The 15,603-nt window shown below is 45.4% G+C and overlaps 1 protein-coding gene across 1 annotated transcript in view; it reads right to left on the bottom strand.

Annotated features, from left to right (window-relative positions):
- atp8b1 (ATPase phospholipid transporting 8B1) overlaps positions 1–11,890 on the bottom strand; it is a 50,254-nt gene extending 38,364 nt beyond the window's left edge. Inside the window, 1 exon segment of the mRNA NM_001030391.1 lies at positions 11,627–11,890. The gene's annotated coding sequence lies outside the window, so the exon portion shown is untranslated.
- Between the last annotated feature and the right edge of the window lie 3,713 nt (positions 11,891–15,603).

The following is a 15,603-nucleotide window of genomic DNA, read 5'->3' as shown; positions in this document are numbered from 1 at the left end:
TTCATTGGGTGCCGCATAAGAACCTTCATTGGGTGCCGCATAAGAACCTTCATTGGGTGCCGCATAAGAACCTTCATTGGGTGCCGCATAAGAACACTCATTGGGTGCCGCGTAAGAACACTCATTGGGTGCCGCGTAAGAACACTCATTGGGTGCCGCGTAAGAACACTCATTGGGTGCCGCGTAAGACAGAACAAAGCCAGTGACATCATAGGACGAGATGAAAGGAGTTGGAGAAAGCCGATTCCATCCAAGAGCAAATAAACTCGTACCAGTGACACGTAATGTACAAACATAACAGGGGATTGGCTGCTAAATCTGGCACCCATATCCTACACCAGTGCTGTCCAACTGGCGGCCCGCGACCACCCTCTGTGTGGCCCCCCACCTGTCTGGCTGCTTTGATGGCTTACTCTTGTGTAAGCTTTAAATGGTATCCGTACTGTGATTAACTGCCCCCCCTGCATGGTTCTCACCTCAGATTCAGGCTGTAATCAGGCTGTATTGTTTAAATATGTAATCCCCTGTGTTGTTCACACCTTTTAATCTCTGCATTGTTCACCCCCTGCAGTGTTCACACCTCAGGCTCAGGCTGTAATCACCCATATTGTTCCCCTGTTCACACCTCAGGAGCAGTAGAAACCCACAAATAATCCCTGCACTCTACAAAAAGAACATATACTGAGGTGGTACTACAATTAAAAAGTTTTTTAATATATAGTTATTGTGCAGACTGTAGGAGCAGTGCCAGCATTGTGTCACTGTAGGCTGCCTGTGTGTGCCATACACACACAGGCAGGGTAGGGCAAGCAGAGTATGGCACACAGGCAGCATAGGGCAGGCAGAGTATGGCACACACAGGCCAAGTATGGCACAAACCAGCCAAGAATGGCAAACACAGTGAAAGTATGGCACATGCAGGCAGGGTAGGGAAGGCAGAGTATGGCACACAGGCAGGGTAGGGAAGGCAAAGTATGGCACACACAGGCAGGGTAGGGAAGGCAGAGTATGGCACACACAGGCAGGGTAGGGAAGGCAGAGTATTGCACACACAGGCAGGGTAGGGCAGGCAGAGTATGGCAGGTTTTTGCTTTACTACAACTATTAATATGGGTATGGTCATGTGATAACATGGGTGTGGTTTCAAGTGGGTGCGGTTTAAAAAAGGGGAGTGGTCAAAACTGGCTTCCATTATCGGCCCTCCACCACGTAGGTTGGAAAAATTCCGGCCCTCGGTACCACAGAAGTTGGACAGCACTGTCCTACACAATGCTATACACAGACAATTGTTTTGTCATTTCTGTTACTATAGGCAAAGCAATGTTTTTAAACATATGGCAAAGTTATTTGTTTTAAAAGCACACTTTTCAGTTTTCATTTATATTTATTTGGGATTAGCTGTAAAATTCTTGGTTCTGATTGTTCCAACCTGGGCATCTTACACCTCCCAGGGAAAGGGTGTGCCACAAGGCCACGTCACTGGCATCCCATGCTCTCACAATATTACTTCAGCTCAAGGCTAATGCCTGCAACGAATAAAAAGCTCTCAGGCAATTCTCTTTTAATGCACCCTATTAGAAAAAACCCACTTAGATACACCCAATGTTTAATAGCCCACTGGTTGCTGGCCACTTCTGCCAAGTGATCACACCAAATGGTCTGCTCCTACTCTCCCAGGTCAGTACAGTTTTACCATCCACCCAATATCCAATCTCCAAATATTATGTTTTTAATTCCCTGCTTCCACCAACCAAAGAGTTAAGTCTAGGGCTTCTGTTGGTTCAAGAGGCCAAAACACCACAGAGAACTCGCATAAAAACAATAGGACGGGCCACGTGCACGTCTATTGTACCTCCTTATTTTCTTCTTTTAAGCAGGATAGCCCCCAAAAAAGGAGACCGCAAAATTGTATATGAGTTTTTAGTGGGTGTGAAGAAGCATATTGGGCTGGGATTGGAGGGAGTATGACAATAACGTGGCAAGGAAAACATAATAGACTTAAAGAGAGCACACTAGTTACACTGTACTTATGAGGGGTAACTACTAAGCAGTCATCAGGGGGTACAGTTATTATATCCATAGGGTACACAAGTCATTTAAAGTCATTTTGACTCAACCCTCCCTTTCAACTTTGTTTGGCAGCAGATTTAATTTTTTTCCTCTATATGTTCCTGTGCTTTGCTTCTACTTTTCTCAAATCCATTATTAATATGGAAACCCTGTTATGGACAAACAATGACACGGCCAAACAATCAGGCACCGGAGAATCACCTGACACCTGCTGAGCTCAATCCGGCCTTCATTTTCAAACAAGTGTTTTGAAAAGCAAACACAGTGACGTCACAATGTAGAGATACATTAACCTGCTAATTGTATGTCTAACACTCAACCTACCTGCTACTGTTTAAAGGGGTAGGTCACATTAACTGAACTTTTAGCAAGATGGTAAGAAGAGGAGTTATTCTACAATATACTAAAGTGCTTTAGTGCAGTTTCTACAATAATCACATGGACTGTGGGGGGGAAGGAAGTTGATTGCAATGCAAAGTGCCTCCTTTCCCCAAAGTGTAAGGCTACATGGAAAAATGTGTAAAAATATCTGCTTCCATTCCCCAATGGAAATGCTGAATAAGCAAAGAAAAGCTTCCCAACACTTTCTCCATTTCTCCAGACTTCTGAATCACAGTCACCAAGCAATTAACTAATCAGCAAACAATCTCATTTGGCTAAAGCCCCACCTCCTCACAGTTGGTCGCTATACTACACACCAACACACAGGGAAAAGAATAGAATCCAACTTTGAAATGATGTCACAGAGGGCAATCTATATGCTGTCGCCATGGCTACAGGATGCAGTTGCAATTATCTTCTAAAAGATGCCCTGATTCACAAATCAAGGTGGGGGGGCAGGTCTATGATGTAAATGGCGATTGTCATAATGTTGGAAGACAACATTCAAGCAGAAATAGTGAGTAGGGCATGGTAGAAATGGAGCTTGGAGAGGGGATAGGAGCCAGGCTGGGGGTGGATTGAAGGCGGAGGACAAGTTTTCACAAACTAACGGGGCCCCGGCCCTGGCTGGTATTTTACTGGCGAGACTGGTGAAATATTGGCTGGGTGCATTTTTGTTTAAGTGGTACAACACTTTATGTCTAACATACCCATATTATGTTAATTTTAGCCCTTCCACTTCCCCTACCCCACCCCCCTACAGTTACCGGACAATATCCTTCTACTTTAGTCACTACACTGAGTATTGAGCCTTCATGTTAGGCTGGGGAGGATGAGGATGTAAAGATCCAGTGGACTGGAGGTACATCAGTACTCCGACCAATCACATGCTTGTACTGCCCTCCAGCCTGGCATGATGGCCGCATTCCTACTGCAGCACAACTTGAGCACATCAGTATCACTCTATGTTGGAGTCAAGGGGAGCTCTTTTTGTCACAAGTCAGAACAGACACTCCTATGGCTGCGGGGAGGGGTCACTAAGAACACTCTGCCTAGAGCCAAATAGGCAGGAAGAGAAAGAAGCAGAATGTAAAGAATGCCAGAACAAAAGAATGTGACCCATCTGTTACTACTGCACCTAAAATATACATAAAGCATAGCCTTTCCTTGACTTCCGCTGGGACTGTCGGCACATGTTCCTTTTCAACCGGCTAACCTGCACATACGTGTCCCATCATGCCATTCCCTAGCTATGCGGAGCATCTGAGTGGCACAACACTTTGCCATGTTTGTGCAGAGCTACAGAGAATAACAGACCCTTTCCATTACCATTTTTACTACAAGAAAAACTCCTTTTTGGCACGTAAGCCAAAATTCACATCATTCTAACAAGATTATCTACCAGACCACAGACAATTCTGAACAGCTTCTTAGAGGGACAGTGTGGTTGTGCCAGTAAGAGAACTTGCAATGGGATCATCTCAGGCCTTGTGTGACTTTGTTGTGCATAGACATGTATCCTATGGAATGATCTATATCAGGGATCCCCAACCTCTTAAACTCGTGAGCCACATTCAAATGGAAAAAGCGTTGGAGAGCAACACAAGCATGGAAAAAGTTCCTGGGGGTGCAAATAAGAGCTATAATTGGCTATTTGGTAGCCCCTATGTGGACTGGTAGCTAGTGATGTAGCGAACATCACCGAAAATGTTGACTTTCACCAAAACTCGCGAATATTCGCGAACTTTGCGAACCCCATAGACTTCAATGGGAAGGCGAACTTTAAAACCTAGAAAAGCCATTTCTGGCCAGAAAACTGATTTTAAAGTTGTTTAAAGGGTGCCACGACCTGGACAGTGACATGCAGGAGGGGGATCAAGGGCAAAAACTTCTCTGAAAAATACTTTGTAAAAAAAACGCCAAAAAAAAAACGCCAAAAAATAACGCCAAAAAAACCGCAAGCTATTCCTATGTATATGCATAGGTGATAAAACGAAGCGAAAAAACGCGGCGGAAAAACCAAGGCGAAAAAACGCGGCGCCAAAAAAAAACGCGGCAAACCCAAAGTGGCGAACATCGGCAAAAGTCCGCGAATTTGCGCGAACGCGAACACTTGATGTTCGCGCGAATTAGTTCGCTACATCTCTACTGGTAGCCTATAGTTTGGCTTTACACTGGGTTTTATGCAACCAAAACTTGCTTCCAAGCCAGAAACATGTTGCTCACGAAACACTGGTTGGGGATCACTGATCTAAAATGATGTATTTTATGGTATCTTTATGTAGATAGCAACTCCTGTTTGTATTGATTTCCAAGGAAGTACAATTTACAACATGACCAAGCAGTGTCACAGCCTATTCAGTGACAAAAGACCCAATTAGCAAGTAAATAGAAGGGAGTATCAACAAAGCATTCCGACCGCCCTTGCCACGCCTTTATCTGCCATTGTGCCGCCTTTCCTGGTTATAGCGTTCTTGATACAACTACATCAGCTACGTTTATTATTTGGCTTCGCATTTTATTTTGCTTACTATAAAGAGCTATGCTTCATCTCAGTTAAGGTGGCCATACACTGGCAGATTTCAACAGCCAATTTTGGTCCTTTAGACTGTTTTAGCAGCTTATCTGCCTGTGTACGGAGCCCTCCAACAGGCTTCACTGACCGATATCTGGCCAAAAATCAGGCAGATGTCAATTGGGCAGGCTTGATTTTTCTGTTGAGGCTTATTGATGCAGTCCTCGCTATGACTTTTCATATCTCCTGCATTGTAATGCGATCCTTTGGCTCTAGGACCAAATGATTGCATTAGCACGATATCGCGCACCCAAGGTGGGGACCTTGCCAAATGATTGAATGTGTATGGCCACCTCAACATGGGCCACAAATGGTGGCCATACACTGTAAGATTCACACCTTGCTGCCCTTTAGCTGTTCTCGCAGCATCCCCTGACAGCCATTAGCTGGGGAAATCTCATGGGTCCTACCCAGTAAATACAAACTCTACAGCTGATGGCCAGGATCCAGTCGCCAGTTTATCCACACACCTAGAATACCAACTTGGCTGGAATTTTAACAGCCACTGCCTATTTTAATGTATCATTGGCCTATAGGATTTTCATACCAGGCCAATCAAAATTTAGAGTCACTATGAATGGTTGCAATTTCCAGGTACTAAAAAGCACCAATAACACCAAAAAAACTGAGAACAAACAGGGAGTGGGGGACGCGAGTGGGCAGTCGGGTGGGTGAGTGGGTTGCTCAATACATTTCTTCACTTGTTTCCCGGTACATTCCAGGACACATCCGCTCCTGTCAGAGCCCTCTCTCTCTTTCACTCTGAATATCACTAAATTCCTCTGTAGGGAACACTCTCTCCACCTCTTCAAAAACAAACTTAGATCCCACCTAGAACATTATTTGGTCCAGTCTTGGCTGCCAAACCTTTGTGCACTTTGCCCTCCTATTTATGCCTGTATGTTACCCATCCACTTAGATTGTAAGCTCTACAGGGCAGGGCAAACTCGCTATGGACAGCGCCTAAAGGGTTAAATCAACAGGCGTCTATTTAATCACTTTCAGTTTTAAATGTTACTGTTCCTTTAGTTTTCCAGATTATGAAATATGTCCAACAACTCACCGCAGAGTTTTCCAGCTATACACCACATATAGAAAATGAGCACTGAATGCATGAAATGTATACACTATATATACACATTGTATATACTGTATACACATATGAACCGACTACTGGTGCCGCTGGGGTCACTAATCCAACACAAACAGGTCGCACTGGGACATATTACACATTACACAGTAGAACTGGGTGACAAATGCGTGCAGCAGGATTGGTCGAGTCGAATTTGGATAATGTTATCAGTATAAACACAGCCCATGCCTCCCTGCAAACAGATTTTAGCACTTCCCGATGTACAGAGCAGAGCGTATTATGTAGTTATGTTGCTAGTTATGTATAACGGCCTCTCTCACCTCGTCCCAAATACCAGCCAGTAGCAGCTTAAGCCTCTGTTTGCTCCTCAACACCCCCATGCCTGTACAGAGCAGAGCGGACCATCAGCAGGGAAAGGGTTAAATACAGTGACATTGCTCCCCATGTTACATAAGAAGCTGAATATATAGTTAACCAGGTGTTAACTATTAGCCTATTAATATTCAATCAACACATTTTTCACATTTATTAAAAAACAGTGTAACATCTCAATGAATAGCCAGTTAGGATTGGGATTTCACATATCCCAGTTTCAAAGGGGAGTCAGATCAATGGGATGTGCCGCGAGGAGCCACAGAACTGCAGTCGTTATCCAAAAGCCCCATACACGGGCCAATTGTAGCTGCTGATATTGGTCCCTTAGACTGATTCGGCAGCTTATCGGCCCGTGTAGGGGCAGCAATGACGGGCCTGCCCAACCGATATCTGGCCTGAAATCGGGCAGATATCGATTGGGTAGGTTAAAAAATTTAGTTAGATCGTAGACCGCATCAGCTCTTTGTGCCCTGCGGCTAGTAGGCTACGCAATCTAAAACTTGTGAAGCAAAATGTGCTCGATTTGCCGAAGCAAAAAGCTTTACTCAACAATTCCATTTGTACATCATGTGTAAGTTGCTTTATTCGCTACCTGCCCGCAATGATGCTGGAATCCTGGGAAAGCACTACATTTTGGGTATAAGAAAAGAAAACACAGTATTTCCTGTGATATTTATGGGGTTAGTGTATGTAATAAAAAGAAGGGATGAACAGTTTGGATTCGGCCAAGATTCAGCCTTTTTCAGCAGGATTCAGATTTGCTCAAATCCACATGCCTGGCCAAACCAAATTGACTTTTTGTCACATGGAAGTTGAAACATTTTCTCTTTATCCCTCCCTTACCCCAATTGGCATAAGCAAGTTAGGATTCAGATTCAGTTCAATATTTAGCCAAATCTTTCACAAAGGATTCAGGGTTTGGCCGAATCCTAAAATAGTGGATTCGGTGCATCTCTAAATTAAAGCAGTATCCCATACCAACCAACGAGCAGGTAGCATCTACTGGTCACCAGTTTAAAGCAAATATCTTATGGGTTACTGCTCCTGGGCAAACTTAGTGCCTTTTATTACATACATGTTACAAGTCACAAGCAGCCAATCAGGAAGCCCAGCCCTGACACCTTGAACTGCACCTCCCACACAGCACAGGCGTGATCCCCCCCATGTCTGCATGGCATAACTCAGAAATGAGCCAATCATGTTCTCCAATCCACCGACTGACCTGGCATTATATACAGGCATTACTGTATGTGTGGCTCATGGAAATATATAGATTTCAGACACAACCAAGCCTTCAATTAGCAAAATTCACTTTTACATTACAGTTTTAATCTGTACTCTCGCAGGGCCAGCTGCCCAATGGCACAGAAGTCATTAAGATATTCATTCATTTCTCCTTTCCACAGGGGCGGCGGGATCATTAATGAGAGCATGTTCTGTTTCCCAGCAGGGAAGGCATATTTATAATGTGTTCTCATTCACACCTTCACATTCTGTTCTCTGCACTGCTGGTTCTGACTACTAAAACAATGTAGCTTCTCCATCTCCACTATATGGCCAATAAAGTAAGTCCTAGCAGAGCCTGAAAATCAAGTGTACGGCATTATGCCAAAAAATGGTAAACAAGTCGAGACACTGGGTCTGTTGGGCCACACACTATATAAAAGTTTTCAGACATTGCATCACATTATTTGTGTTACAAACAGATTTATCCTTTTAAAACATGGGAGGGTGTGGTGTGAGCCTACATTCAGTTTTGCACAGTGGCTTCTGAGTTTGGTTACATGGGACACCCACCCAAAGGTTTGTGTGTTTTTGGCATAGCTAAATAACTTATTAATTAATTTAAATAAACATTCCAGGATACACTGATTAAAACAGTTTTTGATTAATGTAACTGCTATGTGTCAGTGTCTGTCTGTCTGTCTGTCCCTTACCATTTTCTTCTTTGATTATTCTTATCAATGAAGCAAGATTAGCATTCAGTCTCTGGGAAGGGACTGTGGCTGTGGGATAGCAGGTATAGTAGGGAGAGATGGTGCCTATAGTAGCAGTGGGATAATAGCCTCTGGGAAGGGACTGGGGCTGTGGGATAGCAGGTATAGTAGGGAGAGATGGTGCCTATAGTAGCAGTGGGATAATAGCCTCTGGGAAGGGACTGGGGCTGTGGGATAGCAGGTATAGTAGGGAGAGATGGTACCTATAGTAGCAGTGGGGGGATAATAGCCTCTGGGAAGGGACTGGGGCTGTGGGATAGCAGGTATAGTAGGGAGAGATGGTGCCTATAGTAGCAGTGGGGGGATAATAGCCTCTGGGAGGGGACTGGGGCTGTGGGATAGCAGGTATAGTAGGGAGAGATAGTGCCTATAGTAGCAGTGGGGGGATAATAGCCTCTGGGAAGGGACTGGGGCTGTGGGATAGCAGGTATAGTAGGGAGAGATGGTGCCTATAGTAGCAGTGGGGGGATAATAGCCTCTGGGAAGGGACTGGGGCTGTGGGATAGCAGGTATAGTAGGGAGAGATGGTGCCTATAGTAGCAGTGGGTGGATAATAGCCTCTGGGAAGGGACTGGGGCTGTGGGATAGCAGGTATAGTAGGGAGAGATGGTGCCTATAGTAGCAGTGGGATAATAGCCTCTGGGAAGGGACTGTGGCTGTGGGATAGCAGGTATAGTAGGGAGAGATGGTGCCTATAGTAGCAGTGGGATAATAGCCTCTGGGAAGGGACTGGGGCTGTGGGATAGCAGGTATAGTAGGGAGAGATGGTGCCTATAGTAGCAGTGGGATAATAGCCTCTGTGAATAGTATATACTATAACAATATATATGTAACATTTAACTTCTGCATTGTCAAATCTGTGATACTTGTATTGTTGTTGTTATACTATTTACAGTAATATACAGCCTTCTGCGGTGCTTACTGGGGGTTATAATTCAACAACAGCTGAATGACAACAGTCAAATTTGTGATACATTCTCACCTTAAATTGACCACAAAATTTATACCTCATAATGATAAAAATAAAGTTTTAACCACCATGTTATTAGCTCGCCCAGCAAAACAAATGCCATTGTACCTACACTCTGCGCTTGGATAGGTAACCAGTCTTAATTATCTAACATAATTAACTATTAATGGGTAAAAATCCTAAGCAGACACAATGGGGAATGTTGAAAATGCCACAAACAGGGGAAGAATATTTGGATTTGGCCCCAATGATGTTGTTTAATTTCATGTCTCTCTCACACGGAGCAGAACATTTCTGCGTTTTCTTGTTCTGGTTTGGGCAAAGTCATAAACATGAGGGCAATTGATTGAAGTCAACTTTTTGGTTTCTAAAATGAACTTTTTGGTCACTGACAACAAAACTTTGTTTTGACTGAACCCGAAATTTGAACCTTGAGTTTATTTCAAACTGCTTCCCCACAGGTCTTGGGTTAAACTACAACTCCCACATCCTAGCTGCTAGTAGTCTGGAATGCCATCAACTGAGCCCTTGTCAGCAGTACATGTTAATATTAATTACCACAATTAGAATTATTTCACCCCCCCCCAACACACATGTAAATGAATAGAACAAAAGGGTAGTTCTGTACAGTGGATTTTTAAACTGGGTGGAAACAAAGGGTTAAAAGTGCCTTGTTAGTACAACCTGGGAAGTGCATTGCTTTTGCAGGTCCCCTTATGCAGGCAATAGAGGCAGGTGTGAGGGATAAGGATAGGTGTAGGGTTTGGTATAGGAATTGGGGTAAGGATAGGGGTAAAGGTAAGGATAAGTATAGGAGTAAGGATAAGGGCATGGGTTTGTATAGGAATAGGGGTAAGGATAAGGAGAGGAAGTAAGGATGGGATGGGAGAATGGTAAGGATGGGATAGGTGTATGATAGGGGTAAAGATAAGGGTAGGGACAGGAATAGGAATAAGGCTAGGGATCGAGGTAAGAGTAGGGCTAAGGGTAAGGTTAGGGATAGGGCTAAGGGTAAGGTTAGGGATAGGGGTAAGACTAGGGATAGGGATAGGGGTAAGACTAGGGATAGGGATAGGGGTAAGACTAGGGATAGGGATAGGGGTAAGACTAGGGATAGGGATAGGGGTAAGACTAGGGATAGGGATAGGGGTAAGACTAGGGATAGGGATAGGGGTAAGACTAGGGATAGGGATAGGGGTAAGACTAGGGATAGGGATAGGGGTAAGACTAGGGATAGGATAGGGGTAAGACTAGGGATAGGGATAGGGGTAAGACTAGGGATAGGGATAGGGGTAAGACTAGGGATAGGGATAGGGGTAAGACTAGGGATAGGGATAGGGGTAAGACTAGGGATAGGGATAGGGGTAAGACTAGGGATAGGGATAGGGGTAAGACTAGGGATAGGGATAGGGGTAAGACTAGGGATAGGGATAGGGTAAGACTAGGGATAGGGGTAAGACTAGGGATAGGGGTAAGACTAGGGATAGGGGTAAGACTAGGGATAGGGGTAAGACTAGGGATAGGGGTAAGACTAGGGATAGGGGTAAGACTAGGGATAGGGGTAAGACTAGGGATAGGGGTAAGACTAGGGATAGGGGTAAGACTAGGGATAGGGGTAAGACTAGGGATAGGGGTAGGGGTAAGGCCAGGGATAGGGCCAGGGATAGGGATATGGATAGGGGTAGGGGTAAGGCCAGGGGTAAGGGTAGGGGTAAGGATAGTGAAAGGTGTAGGGGTAAGAATAGGAATTAGGCTAGGGGTAAGCCTAGGGATAGGGGTAACATAGTAAGTTGGGTTGAAAAAAGACATACGTCCATCACGTTCAACCTTAATGCCTATATATAACCTGCCTAACTTCTAGTTAAGAATAGGGTAAGAATAGGAATTAGGGTAGGGATAGGGACAGGGGTAAGAATAGGAATTAGGCTAGGGGTAAGAATAGGGCTAGGGGTAGGGGTAAGAATAGGAATTAGGCTAGGGGTAGGGGTAGAGATAGGGATAGGGGTAAGAATAGGAATTAGGCTAGGGGTAAGCCTAGGGATAGGGGTAGGTTTCACAAAGCACAGTGGGGCTGTTGGTAGTATGAGTAGCACTGAGCCCAGGGGAGCTGCCTACATTCCAGCTCTGAGACTGGGGGAAAACCACAGACAAACAACTGTTCTTACCTGAGAGGGGATAGGAGCCGGTCGTACCTCCCCCACTACCTCTTCTTCCTCCTTCTTTTCTGGGACCCAGCTAGTGGGGCCCCTGATTTTCTTCCATAGGAGACAATGGCAGAGCTGTTTCTGTACACCTAATCCATGCACACCAATGGCTTCCTCCCTCGCTGGGTTGTCACACCTAACAAACAAGTTTGTCAACTTTCAGGCAGCCTGTTGTTCTCCCAGAGCTGAGACACATTAACACTCACACTGTGTGTTCTCCCTTCTGAGCCCTGGGAGGAAATGAGGCATGAACTGGCTGCAGTCAGGGAGGGCCAGGGTGTGGGGTCATGTGACCTCAGGTAAGGGCAAGGCCTGTAGGTGAGTGCTGGGGTCCTGTAAGACCCTCCCCTCTCCATCACCTCCTCAGCCAGGGGCCACCATCAGCCCTCCCTCCTGTCTCTGCTATAGGAACCTGCTCAGGTTACAGAACTGCTCAGGCAAATAAAGAACAAGAGAGACAAATAGGAACTTCAGGCAAACAAATTAAAGGGTAAATCTCACCTGCCTGCAGGGCAGCACACGTATATAAGGCAACTGGTTGGATGCAGGAGTCACATGATTAGATACAGGGACAGCCAATGCCCTGCTATTCAGTGTAAAGGGAAAATGTGCCTTATTTATTTACAGAGTTTAGTCATTCTATCCCCCCATGAAAAACAATGGAGATAGTAGCTAATTGTCAGCTTAAATCTCCTGCTACACAGTGCTGTCCCTCTCTGTAAAGTGGGAAGTTTGTTTCATCTGCAGATGCATTCACCATTCATTGTAAATACAACAGCACTCCTTGTGGTCAAAAAATATATTGCTTTAGTTTTGTTGAAGAATGCACTTGAGCAATATGGCAGCTCCCACTGTATGCATACGTGCATATATTTAGGGTAAGGACCCATGATGTCTGCTCCCTTTTGAGCTATGGTCCCCATTCTGCCCTCCTGGGGTTTACAATCCCACCGCCCCTGACTGCCCTGGCCCAAGATCCCCTTTATGAACTAACTTTATATTTACCACTAATACAAGAGGGCTGATTCACTAAAGGTCGATAAGTTTTATTGCACGCTTTTTTGTGTTAAAATAGACGCAAAAATTAATGCGCGATTCGCTACAGTATTACCGCATGCGTTAATGTACGCGCCAAAATAATACTAATGCATGATTCACAAACACTTAGACGCGCTAAATATCGCATTAGTCTTTGCAAAAATTAACCCCTACTTGGGGCAGTCGGTAATTATAGAAAAGTACAGTTCCTGAGCTTTTGGCAACACAATACGGACTTTGCAGTGGGATTTATTCAGTCTGTGTTGGCCCCAGAGTGATGCAGCCGCCAGTTTGCAGGGAAATGGGCATTTTCAGTACAGTAATTTTCCGAAAGTAATGGCATCTATGACTAACATGGCGTGCGTGTTTTCGCACGCGGCAAATATTTGTACGCGGTGCGTTGATTAGCGCTCGTTCCATCAAATACCGCACGAAAATAGTCTTCACGACTAAAATAACGCAAACAGCATCGCGTCGAAATTAACGCAAGTATGCTTTTAGTGAATCGTGCGTTAAGACACGAAAAATTAGACGCGATAACATTTTTAATAATAACATTTTAGCGCTCGTTTTAACGACCTTTAGTGAATCAGCCCTAAGGGGTCTGGGGTCAGAGTAGCAGGATGCACCGGGGGAGGCACAAATCATATTAAATAAATAAAAGAATAAATATCAAAGACATGATCCTTATTTTATGTGGTGCTTTTCATAGCCGTAGCAATGGCTACTGTTGCTATTGACACTTGGCACTTCCTGACTCAGAGCCATTGTGATAAATGGGGATTTGCCCAGAGCAGGACAGGAGGCCCACCAGCAGACATGGCAGACCCCTCAGTGTAAGTGCTACAGCATGGTTATTTTAATTTCTCTGCTTTTTTTTACGGTGCCCCCTATTTTCTCATTTATTTACTCCACCTAGGGATCATGTCTGCTCCAGTAAGCGCACACCATTTCTATACTGCCTGCCTTGTTATACTGAAGTTTATGTGCTCGAGGGGCAGTGGGGGCCCACCAATTAAATCTTTTCCATGGACCTGCTGGGCAGGATTTCTTCACCATTCAAGTCAATGGGACAGCACCCTAGGCAAACTAGTGGGGGCCACCTCGCCCCCGCCTCAAGTGAGCTCTCATGTGTATGGTTACACCTGGGGAGGGGGAAATGACAAGCGGGTAGTGGAGAATGGGGAGCAGGCAGCAAGGGGATGGCACACAGGACTGGAGGGCCCCGACTAGGAGTAGGCAGACAGGAGAGGTACATGCCTAGTACCCCCACGCTGTTGCCCTAGGGAGCTGTAGTGTACACGTGTGATATAAACAGTCCCACGTGATGTAACATAATGATTGAAGGGACGAGCAGCAAAATGAATAATGTGGGTGGAGCACTTTAGTGATGCAAAAATGTCCGTCAACCCTCATGAGGAAATTTGTTAATACCTTGCAAAAAAAAAAGGAAAAATGCCTGGGGATCTACTGAGTCACATACGGAATAAAAAGCTCAGGTCGTCCTGCCCTGTGTATTTTTGTAGTGAGAGTTTCATTGTTTCCCCTTGCTTTTCTTTCTAGCGCCTCAGCTTGGCAAGGAAAGCCTATGGCACACTGGGCATTGGGACTGCCATGTCCGGCTACCCCTGCTTGTCATATTATTTATTGGAAAGCACCTTGGCTGATGCACATGTGAGGGGGCAGAGGGACATCTGTGCCATTGGTCTGTAGGACACGGAACCTAAAATCACTACAGCGTGGGATGCCATTGGCATTTCTAATGGTAAAACAGTGATATATCATTAAAATGAAATGATTGCTGATTGCTGTTAATTCTGTTCTTGCATATTGCTCTCACTAGTGCAGTATTCTGTTTTTATTCAGGTATGGGACATATTATCCAGAGCAGTGCTGTCCAACTGGCGGCCCGCGACCCCCCTCTGTGTGGCCCCCCACCTGTATGGCTGCTTTGATGGCTTACCTTTGAGTAAGCATTAAATGGTATCAGTACTGAGATTAACTGGCCCCCTGCATGGTTCTCACCTCAGATTCAGGCTGTAATCCCCCTGTATTGTTTAAAAATGTAATCCCCTGTATTTTTCACACCTTTTAGTTTCTGCATTGTTCACCCCATGCAGTGTTCACACCTCAGGCTGTAATCACCCACATTGTTCACTTCTTCACACCTCAGACATAGGTACTGTAGGCAGAGTATGGCACATACAGCCAGCATAGGGCAGGTAGAGTATGGCACATACAGGCAGCATAGGTCAGGGAGGGTATGGCACACACAGGCAGGGTAGGGCAGGCAGAGTATGGCACACACAGGCAGGGTAGGGCAGGCAGAGTATGGCACACACAGGCAGGGTAGGGCAGGCAGAGTATGGCACACACAGGCAGGGTAGGGCAGGCAGAGTATGGCACACAGAGGCAGCATAGGGAAGGCAGAGTATGGCACACACAGTCAGGGTAGGGCAGGCAGAGTATGGCACGCACAGTCAGGGTAGGGCAGGCAGAGTATGGCACACACAGGAAGGGTAGGGCAGGCAGAGTATGGCACACACAGTCAGGTTAGGGCAGGCAGAGTATGGCACACACAGGCAGGGTAGGGCAGGCAGAGTATGGCACACAGAGGCAGCATAGGGAAGGCAGAGTATGGCACACACAGGCAGGTTAGGACAGGCAGAGTATGGCACACACAGACAGCATAGGACAGGCAGAGTGCTGCCTGTGTGTGCCATACTCTGCTTGCCCTATGCTGCTTGTGGGAGGTGAACGTGGCAGGAGTTTGTTGTGGGAGTTTGTTAGCAGTTGGAAATAGCCATTAAATGGTCCCAAAGGTGTGTAATTATGTACTGGGGGTTGCTCTGCTATCCACAGGGGAGGAGGAGGCATATGGAATTTAAGGGTATATCTTA

This window comes from Xenopus tropicalis, chromosome 1 (genome assembly GCF_000004195.4).
Source record: "Xenopus tropicalis strain Nigerian chromosome 1, UCB_Xtro_10.0, whole genome shotgun sequence".
Taxonomy (NCBI): Eukaryota; Metazoa; Chordata; class Amphibia; order Anura; family Pipidae; genus Xenopus; species Xenopus tropicalis.
Note: the sequence above shows the minus strand (reverse complement) of the source record. Positions and strands in the feature narration are given on the sequence as shown.